Below are 12873 nucleotides of genomic sequence, written 5' to 3'. Positions count from 1 at the left end.
AGCAATGATGTGGATGGAGCTAGAGTGTATAATGCTAAGCGAAATAAGTCAGAGAAAGACAAATACCTTATGATTTCACTCATATGTGGAATTTAAGAAACAAAACAGATGAACATATGGGATGGGGGGAAAAGGAGAGCGGGGGAAACAAGCCATAAGACTCTTATCGATAGAGAACAAACTGAGGGTTCACGGAGGGAGGTGGGTGAGGGATGGGCTAAATAGTGATGGGAATTAGGAGGGTACTTGTTATGATGAGCACTGGGTGTTGTATGTAAGTGATGAATCACTGAATTCTCCTCCTGAAACTAATATTGCACTGTGTGTTACCTAACTAGAATTGAAATAAAAATTTGGAGAAAAAAACCCAAAAAACCCCCCACAGTAGGCTACTAAGTTTGGGGGAGTCAAAAGTTATATGTGGATCATCAACTGTGGGGGGGGGCAGGGGGTGCTCCAACTCGTACAAGTGTTCAGAGGTCAACTATAATTGTAAACGGAATTGTTGAAACTAGAGAGGCCAAACCAAAAAAGTGACGTCCCCTGCGTTTGGTAGAAGAAATATAAACAAAGCCAAATGAGAAATCGTTGAGAAACTGATGCTAAAAATAGGTCAGAAAGAAGACTCTAGCTCTTTGATTGTAAAAGTAGCACCAAGTGCTCTCCCTACAACGGACCATCTTATCGTGTCTGTATCTTCTGAATAACTGGCTTGAAGGCTACTAAAAATTTTTTTGGTTATGATTTATTTAATTTGAGAGCGAGCCTGTGCATGCACGTGCAAGAGTGGGGGGAAGGGCAGAGAGAGAAGGAGAGAGAGACTCTCAACCAGGCTGGGCACTGAGCATGGAGCCCAACGTGGGGCTCCATCTCACAACCCAGTGATTATGACCTGAGCCAAAATCAAGAGTTAGATGCTTAACTGACTGAGCCACTCAAGCGCGCCTCTACTGAAAAAATTTTGCTCATTATTTCTTCTTCCAAATCAATAAGTGGAAAAAAAAAAGTATCTCTGACTTGGATGAATCAAATCTATCAAAACCTGAGTCATTGCATGCATGGAGGAAACAAGGAGACTGGATTGAAAAGGACTTTGTTACAGTTCCAGTAGCTGCAGTTGCTGAGCGTGCTCAATAAGCCGGGAGCTTCCCACAAATTGCTCTCACCACACAAGGACACTACAAAGTCAGTATAATTTACCCCACTGTACAGGGGCGATCCCAGAGGCTCACAAATGCCTGGCAACTTTCCTGGGGTCAACCAACTTGGACAAGTCAGAGTCCAGGTGGGTCAGTGCATATCCAAAGCTAGTCCATTCTCTCACCTTCCTATCTTCAGGCAAGAAAAAGGGGAGAGGCAGAGAGTGGCTGGGGTAAGATTTTTTAAAAAGATTTATTTATCTGAGAGAGCGAGAGAGAGCACAAGGGGGTTGGGGGGAGAGGCAGAGGGAGAGAGAGAATCCCAGACTCCACGCTCGATCTCACAACCCTGAGATCACAACCTGGGGTAAGACTGTTTTAAGAGCAATAGCAGATCCTTGTAGTGAAATGAAATCAGACTATGCACAATGAATTTTATAATAGTTAGAATGAGAACAATACTGATAACTGTAGGGTTACTGTAAGATGTGGGGAATGATCTTGGTGGGGAACATTTAAAAAACAAGCAGATAATTCTTCCTCTTCTAAACTCCTTTGCACTTCATTTGAGCACATCATCTGGACCATATTAGGGCTCAAAAGATATTATGAACTAATAAATAAATTTGTACCTCTATTAAAATAGCATTGGCTTTTTGCCTTGTGCTGTAGGTATTTCTGTGTGCTTTAAATCTCTCTACCTGGCTAGTGTCTTAATATCAGTAGCCTCTTGCATTTGTGTAGCAATTTATTGTCAAATTTTGTGTACCTCATTTTACTTAGAGCAATTCTATGAGGTGTGAAAGCATTCTTATCCACATTTTAAGGACTCTGAGGCTCAGAGAGAAATGATTTGCCCAAAGTCACAAACCTAGCATGGGGGAATGCGTGAACTTCAGTTAAGGATTTCTAATTTCACATCTGCTTTGTTTTAAACATGCAGAGTCCTCTTATGGAAAACTGACCTTCTGATTCATCACTGTAGTATAACACAGCCAAGCCCTACACCTTACTCAGGATAATGTTCCGTGAGTACCTGCTTGGTCATTTTTATGAATGAATGATTGAAGGGCATGATTGAAACCCTCCAAGAAATGGCTGAATGAGGTTTGCATTTGGGCAATTTGACTTTCAGATCTGGGTGGAAAGTGTTCTAGTAAATTCCTCTGTCTACTCACATTTCATTTAAATAATGATGTCCTCAAAGGAGATAGTTTTACCACACTTTCCAGATGAAAAATATTTGTGTTTAGTCCTTTCAGAGGCCATAAATCTCTCTAATCAGTGTCTAATGGTTTTGGGGATGACTCTGAGCAAGTATCCCATTAATTGAAAGAAGAGTGTTGTCATCTGCCACAGAGATTTCTCATTATGTTTCACCAAATTCAAAACAGAACCCTGTTTGGAATTCTTTTATGAACAGCGTAATTACACCACATCCTATGGTGTTTGGAAGTGGTGCTCACAATAGCATCTCTGTCATGAGTGGGAAGTGATCCATGCTAAATAGGAGCTGGGCCAGATGGGTCTTGCTAAGACCCCACCCCTCCCCCTTCAGCTCCATTAAATTAAGCTGTCCCTATGTGTGTGCAAAAGACATAAATCTTTTACTTCTGTGTGTATTAAAGAAATGTATCCGCTTCCATTAATTAAAAGTCATCTGCTTCTGTTTACAGTGATTAGGGTAGAACAGACACTTATGCCAAAGAATTCCAGAGAAGCAGATCCTGGTGAGATGCCACAGTCCTCGGCAGGCTACGAAGCAAGAAGAGCTCGGACATGGAACTAACCTGTCCTTGTCCTGGAAGGTAAGGGGCAGCATCCCAACAAACCCAGGTCTCTATTTCCTCTATTGCAACATGGCCCCATCGTGGGAACATGGCTGATAATCTCCACGGGCGCCTAGAACACAAGACCCTGACTGATGAACAGCACCATTGGGCCTGCCTGTCATGGGTAGCAGTGTATACTTTGTCTTGGGATCTCCATTTTCCTCTCAATGTTGACAGTTGTTTCTGATTTTCCTTTTCACTTCAAATTGCTCCCCTCCCCTAAGCCCCACAAATACAAACCTACTCATAATCTTTTCAGTTCCTCAGAACTTCTTTCTGTTCTTACCTTCTTTACTTGCAGTTGTTTCTAAGTCATGTCTCAATCACCATTTACACCTTAATAAGTTCAGCCAATGTTTGGTTCCCCATGTATATTATGTTATATGTTGAATGTATGTTTATATATAGCATATACTCCACATACGTAGCATATATAAACATATATATAAAATAAGCATAGTTCCTCAGTATGGGGAAAAAGGTTTTGTGCCTGATTAGAGAATTGTTTAGGCTTCTTTCTTACATATCAGTGTCCTTTTTCTGTCATAAATCTCATAATAAACAAATTCTGAACAATTTTTAAATAAAAAGTAAAAGAATTTTGCCTCTAATCCTATTCCTCAGAATTGACCACCTTAAATATTTTGGTGTATTCTTCTATCTCTTTTCTGCTTATAAAATTACAAAATATTTGTTCCTTACAAAAAAGTATAAAAAACTCTTTCTTTCTTGTTTGAGGCATGATTCCACCATTGGTTTCATTTCCCTGTCCAAAGTAGATTAGAGATAGCAATTTTAAAGCAGGGAGATTGACAAGGAAAGACAGCGGGTAGAAAAGAATTGAGACTCCCTAACTCTGCTGTCCTATGTTTATCCTCTTGAAGGCTGGTGAGAAAAACAGAGTTAGACTTAAGAATTGGGGGCAAACAGCTCCCTGTATACTTGAAACTATGTCAGTAAGACAAGGCAACCTACTAAATGGGAGGGCGTATTTGCAAATTATACACCCAATGAAGGATTCCTATCTAAAATATATAAATAACTTTACAACTCAACACCAAAAAGCCCAAAAACAATCCAATTAAGAAATGGTAGAGGAACTGAATAGATTTTTTTTCCAAGAAGACATACAGATGGCCAAAAAACACATGAAAAGATGTTTAACATCATTCATCATCAGGGAAATGCAAATCAAAACCACAATGAGATATCACCTTATACCTTCAGAATGTCTAGTATCAAAAAGACAAGAAGGTGAGGATTTGGAGAAAATGGAACCCTCATGCACTTTTGGTGGGAATGCAGACTGGTACAGCCACTGTGGAAAACAGAATGGAGGTTTCTCAAAAAACTAAAAATAGAAATACCATACAATCTAGTAATTCCACTACTGGGTATCTATCTAAAGAAAATGAAAACACTAATTCAAAAAGGTATATGTACCCCTACGTTTACTGCAGCATCATTTACAAGAGCCAAAATATGGAAGCAGCCTAAGTGTCCACTGACAGATGAATGGAAAAAGAAGATGTGGTATATATACACAATGGAATGTTACTCAGCCGTAAAGAAGAATGAGATCTTGCCATTTGCAGCAACATGGAGAGACCCAGAAGGTATAATGCCAAGTGAAACAAGCCAGACAGAGAAAGCCAAACACCCTATGACCTCACTCACATGTGGAATGTAAGAAATAAAACAAATGAACAAAGGGCGGGGGGGGGGGGAGACAAACAAAAACCAGACTCTCAAATACAGAAAACAAACTGCTGGTTGTCAGAGGGGAGTGGGGTAGGGGGATAGATGAAATAGATAAAGGGGACTGAGGAGTACACTTCCTGTCATGAGCACTGAGTAATGCATAGAGTTGTTGAATCACTGTACTGTACACCTGAAACTAATATACACTGTATGTTAACTACATTTCAATAGATCAAAAAATTTCAAAATAAACTAGAGAAGACAACAAGGTTTGTGATTTATTTTAGCAACCTTTCCACTGAAATTCAGGTCTTTGGGAATTTTAACTTTGGGAAGAAATAATACTTGATGTATACCGAGTTTATATCTTAGTTAACTCCCTCACAAACTTTGTCTTTACAATAAGTGTGTGAGCCCAGGTAGGCAAGCATTTTGCTTAAGAACAGAAAAACTAAGACCCAGCTAGGCTTCAGTGTCTTGCCTGGGTTGGCCAAGTGTAGTTCTTCTGGGTCCTCACTTTGCATGTTTCCTGCCCTGCACTGCCACCCTCCTTTCCTTCTCTGGAGACCCGGGCCAGGGCACTATAAGGTCAAAGCTAAGAACACTGATTTGACAGAGGTGACTTCTCTATGTGGTGGGCAGAGCACACACCTGAGGGCCGGACAGCCCAGGTCTGACTCCTGGCTCACTTACTTACTAGTACGTGACCTCTCTGAGCCTAGATTTTCCTATCTGTAGCATGGGGATAATATCCTACCTACATCTAGAGTCACTGGTATATTTAATGAGTTATTTCACATAAAAGTCTTTAGACAAATACTTAGTGCTAGACGGTAAGTACAATATACCAGCACCCAACTTATAACAAAATACATGTGAATTTAAGGAAAAAATTAAGATTTAAGTATAGAAACTTGAGTAATGCATTCCTGCCTTTCAAAGAATATTTTAATGCTTCTGTCTTATTTTATTATTAAGTAGGTTTTGTTCCAATTTAAAACAGTTTATTTTTTAAAAGTTAGCGTTAGGACTCAACAAATAAACTATGTTTGAGCTCCAGCAAACTGGCATAATTTGTCCATGCTTTTGATACATAGTGTGGTTCAAGTCCCTGTTTTCATCAAAGTTTGGGGACAGTGTTAATGACATTGTAGTAAAAGGAAGCTTTTTCACTAAAAAGTTTTAAATACATTAACAAGGGCTATGCTGTACTCCCCACCTCAACCCCTACTCTCAAGCCTAAGGAGGGCTGTTGCTCTAGGGAAATGAGTCATCACTTTTTTTTTAATTATAAAAATACCTTTTTTTAATGTCGACTGTGCAATGTTTATAGGAAGCCACAGAAGGATCCTATTCTAGTGGCAGCTGGGGGTGGTTGAAGTGGCCACTGGGAAGCTGTCAAAAGTTCACATTTAGTTTTTAGCAAACAAAAATTCCAATGTTATTTGATGCAAAATTCTCCTTTTTCTTATACCATTCTGGAATGGGCTGGGAAGCTAGGAAGGAAGGGTGAGCTTTGTGGTGGGAGCCAGTGAAAACATCTTTCTTTTCATGACTATTATTAAAGAAAACTACCAAACTCATTCTATGAGGCCAGTATTACCTTGAACCCCAAACCAGGCAAAGACCCCATCAAAAAGGAGAATTACAGACCGATATCCCTGATCAATATGAACGCCAAAATTCTCAACAAGATCCTAGCTAATAGGATGCAACAGTACATTAAAAGGATCATCCATCAAGACCAAGTGGGATTCATCCCTGGGATGCAAGCGTGGTTCAACATTCGCAAATCCATCAGTGTGATAGATCATATCAACAAGAAAAGACTCAGGAACCATATGATCCTCTCAATTGATGCAGAAAAAGCATTTAACAAAATACAGCATTCTCTCCTGACTAAAACCCTTCAGAGTGTAGGGATAGAGAATACATTCCTCAATTTCATAAAAACTATCTACGAAAAGCCTACAGCGAATATCGTTCTCAATGGGGAAAAACTGAAAGCCTTTCCCTTAAGATCAGGAACACGACAAGGATGCCCACTCTAGCCATTATTATTCAACATAGTACTAGAAGTCCTTGCAACAGCAATCAGACAACAAAAAGGGATAAAAGGTATCCAAATCGGCAAAGAAGAAGTCAAACTGTCTCTCTTTGCAGATGACGTGATACTCTATATGGAAAACCCAAAAGACTCCACCCCCAAATTATTAGAACTTATAGAGCAATTCAGTAATGTGGCAGGATACAAAATCAATGCTCAGAAATCAGTTGCACTTCTATACACAAACAATGAGACTGAAGAAAGAGAAATTAGGGAATCTGTTCCATTTACAATAGCATCAAAAATCATACATTATCTCGGAATTAACTTAACCAGAGAGGTAAGGGATCTATATTCTAGAAACTACAGATCATTCCTGAAAGACACTGAAGAAGACACAAAAAGATGGAAAAATATTTCATGCTCATGGATCAGAAGAATTAACATACTTAAAATGTCTATGCTACCCAAAGTAATCTACACTTTCAATGCCATCCCGATCAAAATACCAATGACATTTTTCAAAGAGCTGGAACAAACAGCCCTTAAATTTGTGTGGAGCCAGAAAAGGCCCTGAATCGCCAAGGAACTGTTGAAAAGGAAAAACGAAGCTGGGGGCATCACGTTGCCAGATTTCAAGCTATACTACAAAGCTGTGATCACAAAGACAGCATGGTACTGGCACAAAAACAGACACACAGACCAATGGAACGGAACAGAGAACCCAGAAATGGACCCTTGGCTCTTTGGGCAACTAATCTTTGACAAAGCAGGAAAAAACATCTGGTGGAAAAAAGACAGTCTCTTCAATAAATGGTGCTGGGGAAATTGGACAGCTACATGCAAAAGAATGAAACTCGACCACCCTCTCACACCATACACAAAGATAAACTCCAAATGGATGAAAGACCTCGATGTGAGACAGGAATCCATCAAAATCCTAGAGGAGAACATAGGCTGCAACCTCTTTGACATCGGCCACAGCAACTTTTTTCATGACACATCTCCAAAGGCAAGAGAAACAAAAGAAAAAATGAACTTGTGGGACTTCATCAAGATAAAAAGCTTCTGCACAGCCAAGGAGACAGTCAAAAAAACTAAGAGGCAGCCCATGGAATGGGAGAAGATATTTGCAAATGACACTACAGATAAAAGACTGGTATCCAAGATCTACAAAGAACTTCCCAAACTCAATACACGAGAAACAAATAATCAAATAAAAAAAATGGGCAGAAGATATGAACAGACACTTTTCCAATGAAGACATACAAATGGCTAACAGACACATGAAAAAATGTTCAAAATCATTAGCCACCAGGGAAATTCAAATCAAAACCACATTGAGATACCACCTTACACCAGTTAGAATGGCAAAAATTGACAAGGCAAGAAACAACAATTGTTGGAGAGGATGTGGAGAAAGGGAATGTAAGTTGGTACAGCCTCTTTGGAAAACAGTGTGGAGGTCCCTTAAAAAGTTAAAAATTGAGCTACCCTCTGATCCAGCAATTGCACTACTGGGTATTTACCCCAAAGATACAGACATAGTGAAGAGAAGGGCCATATGCACCCCAATGTTCATAGCAGTATTGTCCACAATAGCTAAATTGTGGAAGGAGCCGAGATGCCCTTCAACAGATGACTGGATTAAGAAGATGTGGTCCATATATACAATGGAATATTACTCAGCCATCAGAAAGAATGATTACACGACATTTACAGCAACATGGACGGGACTGGGGGAGATTATGCTAAGTGAAATAAGTCAAGCGGAGAAAGACAATTATCATATGGTTTCACTTATTTATGGAGCATAAGAAATAGCAGGAAGATCGGTAGGAGAAGGAAGGGAAGAATGAAGGGGGGTAAACAGAAGGGGGAATGAAACATGAGAGACTATGGACTCTGGGAAACAAACTGAGGGCTTCAGAGGAGAGGGGGGTTGGGGATTGGGATAGGCCGGTGATGGGTATTAAGGAGGGCACATATTGCATGGTGCACTAGGTGTTATACACAACTAATGAATCATGGAACATTACATCAAAAACTAAGGATGTACTGTATGGTGACTAACATAATAAAAATAATTAAAAAAAAAGAAGTATTAGTCCACATTAAAGATGGTGGGGAAAAAAAAAACAGAAAAATAAGTCAAGTTTTCCAAGCTCATGGAGCAGGTGAGCAGTGAAGCTATAGACTTCTAACCTGTGCCACTGGACCTTAAGCCCAGTCTCTGTCCACAGCAGCACTCTTGGCCAGGTTCCTGGTTCAACACATAAAAGGCTGTGTTACCCATTATTATTAATACTGCAACTGAGGAAAAATATTTGCATCCCAATTTCGGGATGTGAGGCAGACAGGGATGTGAAATGATCTGTAATCTAAGGATGTGAAATAAAGTGTGCTAAGCTTGTCTTTTGAGCCCTTAGGCTCTCTTCCAGTACCCTGAGCTCTTTCCACTGTTCCAGCTCCAAATATACTAAATCAGATTGTCCAGGGTTGTGGTCTGAAAACTTGTATTAAAAAACAACAACAACAACAACACAAAAGACAAAATGGAAAGGTAAATTAATTTCTTGCATAGGAAAACAGACTTACAACATAAAGATACCATTTTCCCCTAAGTTAACCTTTATGTTATTACCTCAAAACAATACTTGAAGAAAAAAATTCTAAGAAGTGAATCACTGATTCCAAAGTTTGCTGAGAAAAACTAAGACGTACGAACAGGCCAGAGAAAAAGGAACACGGTAGGGGGATTTGTCTTAGAGATTTTTATAACATATTCTGAAGAAGCTAAGCTCCCTCCATTTTGCAGCTCTGGCACCTCCCTCACACACAGGCCTAAGGTGATCTACAGTCAATCTGTCTGTCTTCATCAAGTCAGCCTGAAATTTTTGAAGAGACAAAAGCCTCACTGTGAACAGAGCACGAGGAGCCAGACGTAAGAATGACTTAGTTCTGAACGACACTGGCGAGACAATGGCTAAAAAGATTGAGAAAGACACATGTTGATTGAGGGTGTGTGGAGATGCTGGTATGTATTTATCCTCAGATTTATTTGTATGAAATATTTCATATACAAAAGTCTTTCTTCTTGAAAAATCTATTTTCTAATCCTTCAACAATGTCATTTCTTTTTTTACGTCTGAGCCCACCTGGTTTTCAAACGCTTCCAATTTCCCAAATTTCTCCATTTTTAGGAGCAGCAGGGCCTTCAGGGGGGAATGGGGTACAGGAAGTCATTTCCTCAGTATAGTGTTTGTAAAGCACATATTTCCAAGTATTAAGCGGAGTGGCCCAAGTCCAGACCTTCATGGTATGTGGCTATAGTCCCACTGTAATTATTAAGAGCTCCTCTCATAAATGTCCTGATTTGTATGGTAAACTATACGATCACCCTATGTGTAAGGCAAGAGCTACTTATATTTTAGTGTAGGAGGATGATAATTTTGCTTAGATGACCTTGAATTCCTAAGATACAGAAGAGGGTCCCACACACTCCAAACTCCCTCAGCTTGAACTTGCTTGGGTTGACTCGAGGGCTTTCTGCGATGCAGGCCTGAGATAGAGCTGAGTCCTCATAAACAAGATGCGGTCCCTGAGTGTTCCTCAGAGGGAAATGCACCACCTCTAAGCTGCCATTCTGTTCCAGTTTTAGATAAACGGGTGTGGAAGAAGCCTAATCTTCCCATGGGTAAGAAGAAAAGTGGAGATACAGGGAGAAATGGTCTTTATGATTAGAAATACCTCCTCCATTTGTTTGCAGTATGAAGGAAGGGAAAAGGAAAAAAAGAGAAAGAGATCCATTTAAAGCCACCAATGACTCCAGGGTCCTCTCCCTCCCCAGTCCCCAGGCACTCATCTCTGTGTGAGAGGCTTTGATGGGAAGGCTGTTCTGGAAGAGACACTGGTCTCAGAGCTGCTGTTCAGAGCTCCTGTGACGTGGCAGTTTCTATAGAGACAAGTCTCTTTCCTAGGAGAGCTCTGTAAGCAGGATACACAAAACCCTAGCAACCAGTTGAAGTCTTTTTTTTTTTTTTTTAATATGAGGATTTTCTGTACTTGAATTCAAAAGGCTCTCTCTTCTGTAGCAAGCAGGAAAGGGTGGGCTAGTTTGCCTGGGGGCCTGGGGGCTGAGAATGTGGAAATAAGATTAGAAAGTTGTAGGTGGACTAGGTAGGGAGAGGAAGGAAGAGAGGTTGCTCCTTACTGTGCCGGGGTGGTTGGTTTCAGCCTGATTTCATCTTCCAGCCTGCCCTATGGGAGCCCGTCCCCACTGCCATGAATCCATGAAATGATGCCCCTAGGGAGAAAACAAAACTGTGATTGCCTTAGCAACCTCGTCGTTGTCTTCCCTTTCACCTGCCAATTCCAGGCATTTTTAGGAGGGAGAAGTCAAGTGCTCAGGGGGTACAAATCTGAGAGCTGTGCAACACAGGGAACCTGCTTACTTGGCATTTAGTAAATGCTCCATTTAGCTGACGTTTAGCAGCTCCATTTAGATGCTCTTCCCATCAAATCAGCACAAACATCACTTCTTAAGGGAAGGCTTCTTTCTTAATAAGGGACTGCATTTGGCTACACGTAAAGGGACCCAGCTGAGGAGTTGAACCAAATAGGGATTATTTTTCACCTAAGAAGAAATCCAGAAGGGGGAAGTTCAGGGGCCTGCCAGCTCCACACTGTCATCCAGGTCCCTGCTCTCTCGCTCTTTGCCTGGCCATTCTTGAAATGTTTCAGCCTCACGGTTCCTCTGTGGTAAAAGATGGCTGTTCCAACTCCAATCATCATTGCAGGAAAGATGAAGAAGGAGCAAAAATAATCAGGAAGGGGTGGTGCCCACATTGAGAAGCAAGACCTTTCCCAGTAGATTTCTACTTCTGCCTCACTGAGCAGAACTGAATCCTGTGGCTCCAACCTTAAGGGAGGCTGGGATATCTGGAGTTTTTAATTGTTTCTTAGTTAAGCAAACTGCCACCATAAAGAGTGGCTGTTTAAGAGCAAAGCTAAGAATAAGTATGGCCGAACAGCTAGTGGCAGATGCGACACCGTCTCTGATCATCTCTCCACACCTACCACCTCCAGGTTGGATTACCTCTCCCTGCTCTATGCCCTCATATAGTGGTGTGCTGAAAAATGTTTAACGACCAGCTCCCTGGGATAAAAAGGGGCACTAATTGGTAATATTTGCTGATTTCTGTGGTAGAAATATCTCCATCATGGCCAATTTCAAGTTACCAATATGATATCACCGAATACAGAGTTGGGAAGAGACACACAGCAATGCATTATTCTATCTAGTATTGCAAATACAAAAGACACAATCTCAAGAGCAAAAATAATACTGAAATGAAAAACAATTAGGGTCTCCATCTCTGCTCTACAGATATGCATTAGAAATCGAGAAGCATGGTAGAGGATTCCTAGCTTAGGGAGCTCAGCCCCACAAATTCTAGCTTTACATTTAGATCATGACCCATGAGACATCTCTTAGAAGATTAATATGTGGTTGCCATTTCAACGTAACCCAAGCCTTGCTCACGCCTCAGGAGCCCACTGCTTCAGTCTCTAACACTCAAGCAGGAATGAGACTGGAGAAAACTGGCACCTCTATCCCCAACTCTTTGGAGATAGTGTAGCATTGAAATGTGGTAAGGAAGGAAAACGGGAGAATGGAGTGGAAGATTACCGAACTGTGTTAGTACGTACACATGGCTGGCACCACAGCTGGTAAAAGGAGAAGCTACAATGTCTTCTGCGTGTATCTCTGTATTGGAATCTGACCCTGTGATTCTGAACACTCACAAGTTTTAGGAGGCCTGCCTTCAGTCAATTAGCTGGAAAGCTGTTTTTCATTTTCTGCTGTTAAAGCCAAACTACATGAGGCACGGGTTTCAGGGTTTATTGCCTGTACACATTAACAAGTTTTCTCCTCCAAAATGAGATACAAACGTTGCTAAGTAGACAGAGGATGAGCCTACCTGTGATGCTGCCTTTTGGACTAATCACTGTAGACTGGACCATTTTGGATGTACTCAATAAACCCTGAAGTGTAGCATACTGCATGCTCACCTAAGATGGTGAGCAAGATTGGTTTCTTTGTGAAACCAAGAGCAAGACGTAACCAGTAGCCTCATTCTCAGGCTGTGAG

At 40.8% G+C, this 12873-nt stretch overlaps 1 protein-coding gene and 1 long non-coding RNA gene across 3 annotated transcripts in view; one reads left to right on the top strand and one right to left on the bottom strand.

Moving 5' to 3' along the window:
* LOC123800257 (uncharacterized) overlaps window positions 1-4663 on the top strand; it is a 265278-nt gene extending 260615 nt beyond the window's left edge. For both annotated transcript variants that reach the window (XR_015724483.1, XM_087862091.1), the window contains 3 exons: window positions 2083-2167; window positions 2816-2947; window positions 4432-4663. The gene's annotated coding sequence lies outside the window, so the exon portion shown is untranslated. The remainder of the gene's footprint in view (window positions 1-2082; window positions 2168-2815; window positions 2948-4431) is intronic.
* A 5915-nt stretch (window positions 4664-10578) lies between these two features.
* Window positions 10579-12873, bottom strand: part of LOC148110070 (uncharacterized) — a 75829-nt gene continuing 73534 nt past the window's right edge. Inside the window, exons 4-5 of the long non-coding RNA XR_015724482.1 lie at window positions 10933-11025; window positions 10579-10855 (exon numbers count right to left, since the gene is read on the bottom strand). This is a non-coding gene — a long non-coding RNA (uncharacterized LOC148110070). The remainder of the gene's footprint in view (window positions 10856-10932; window positions 11026-12873) is intronic.

The sequence above is a fragment of the Ursus americanus genome, chromosome 5, assembly GCF_024610735.1.
Source record: "Ursus americanus isolate L20-20 chromosome 5, mUrsAme1.1.p, whole genome shotgun sequence".
Lineage (NCBI taxonomy): Eukaryota > Metazoa > Chordata > Mammalia > Carnivora > Ursidae > Ursus > Ursus americanus.
The sequence above is the reverse complement of the archived record's forward strand: the minus strand, read 5'-3'. Positions and strand labels throughout refer to the sequence as shown.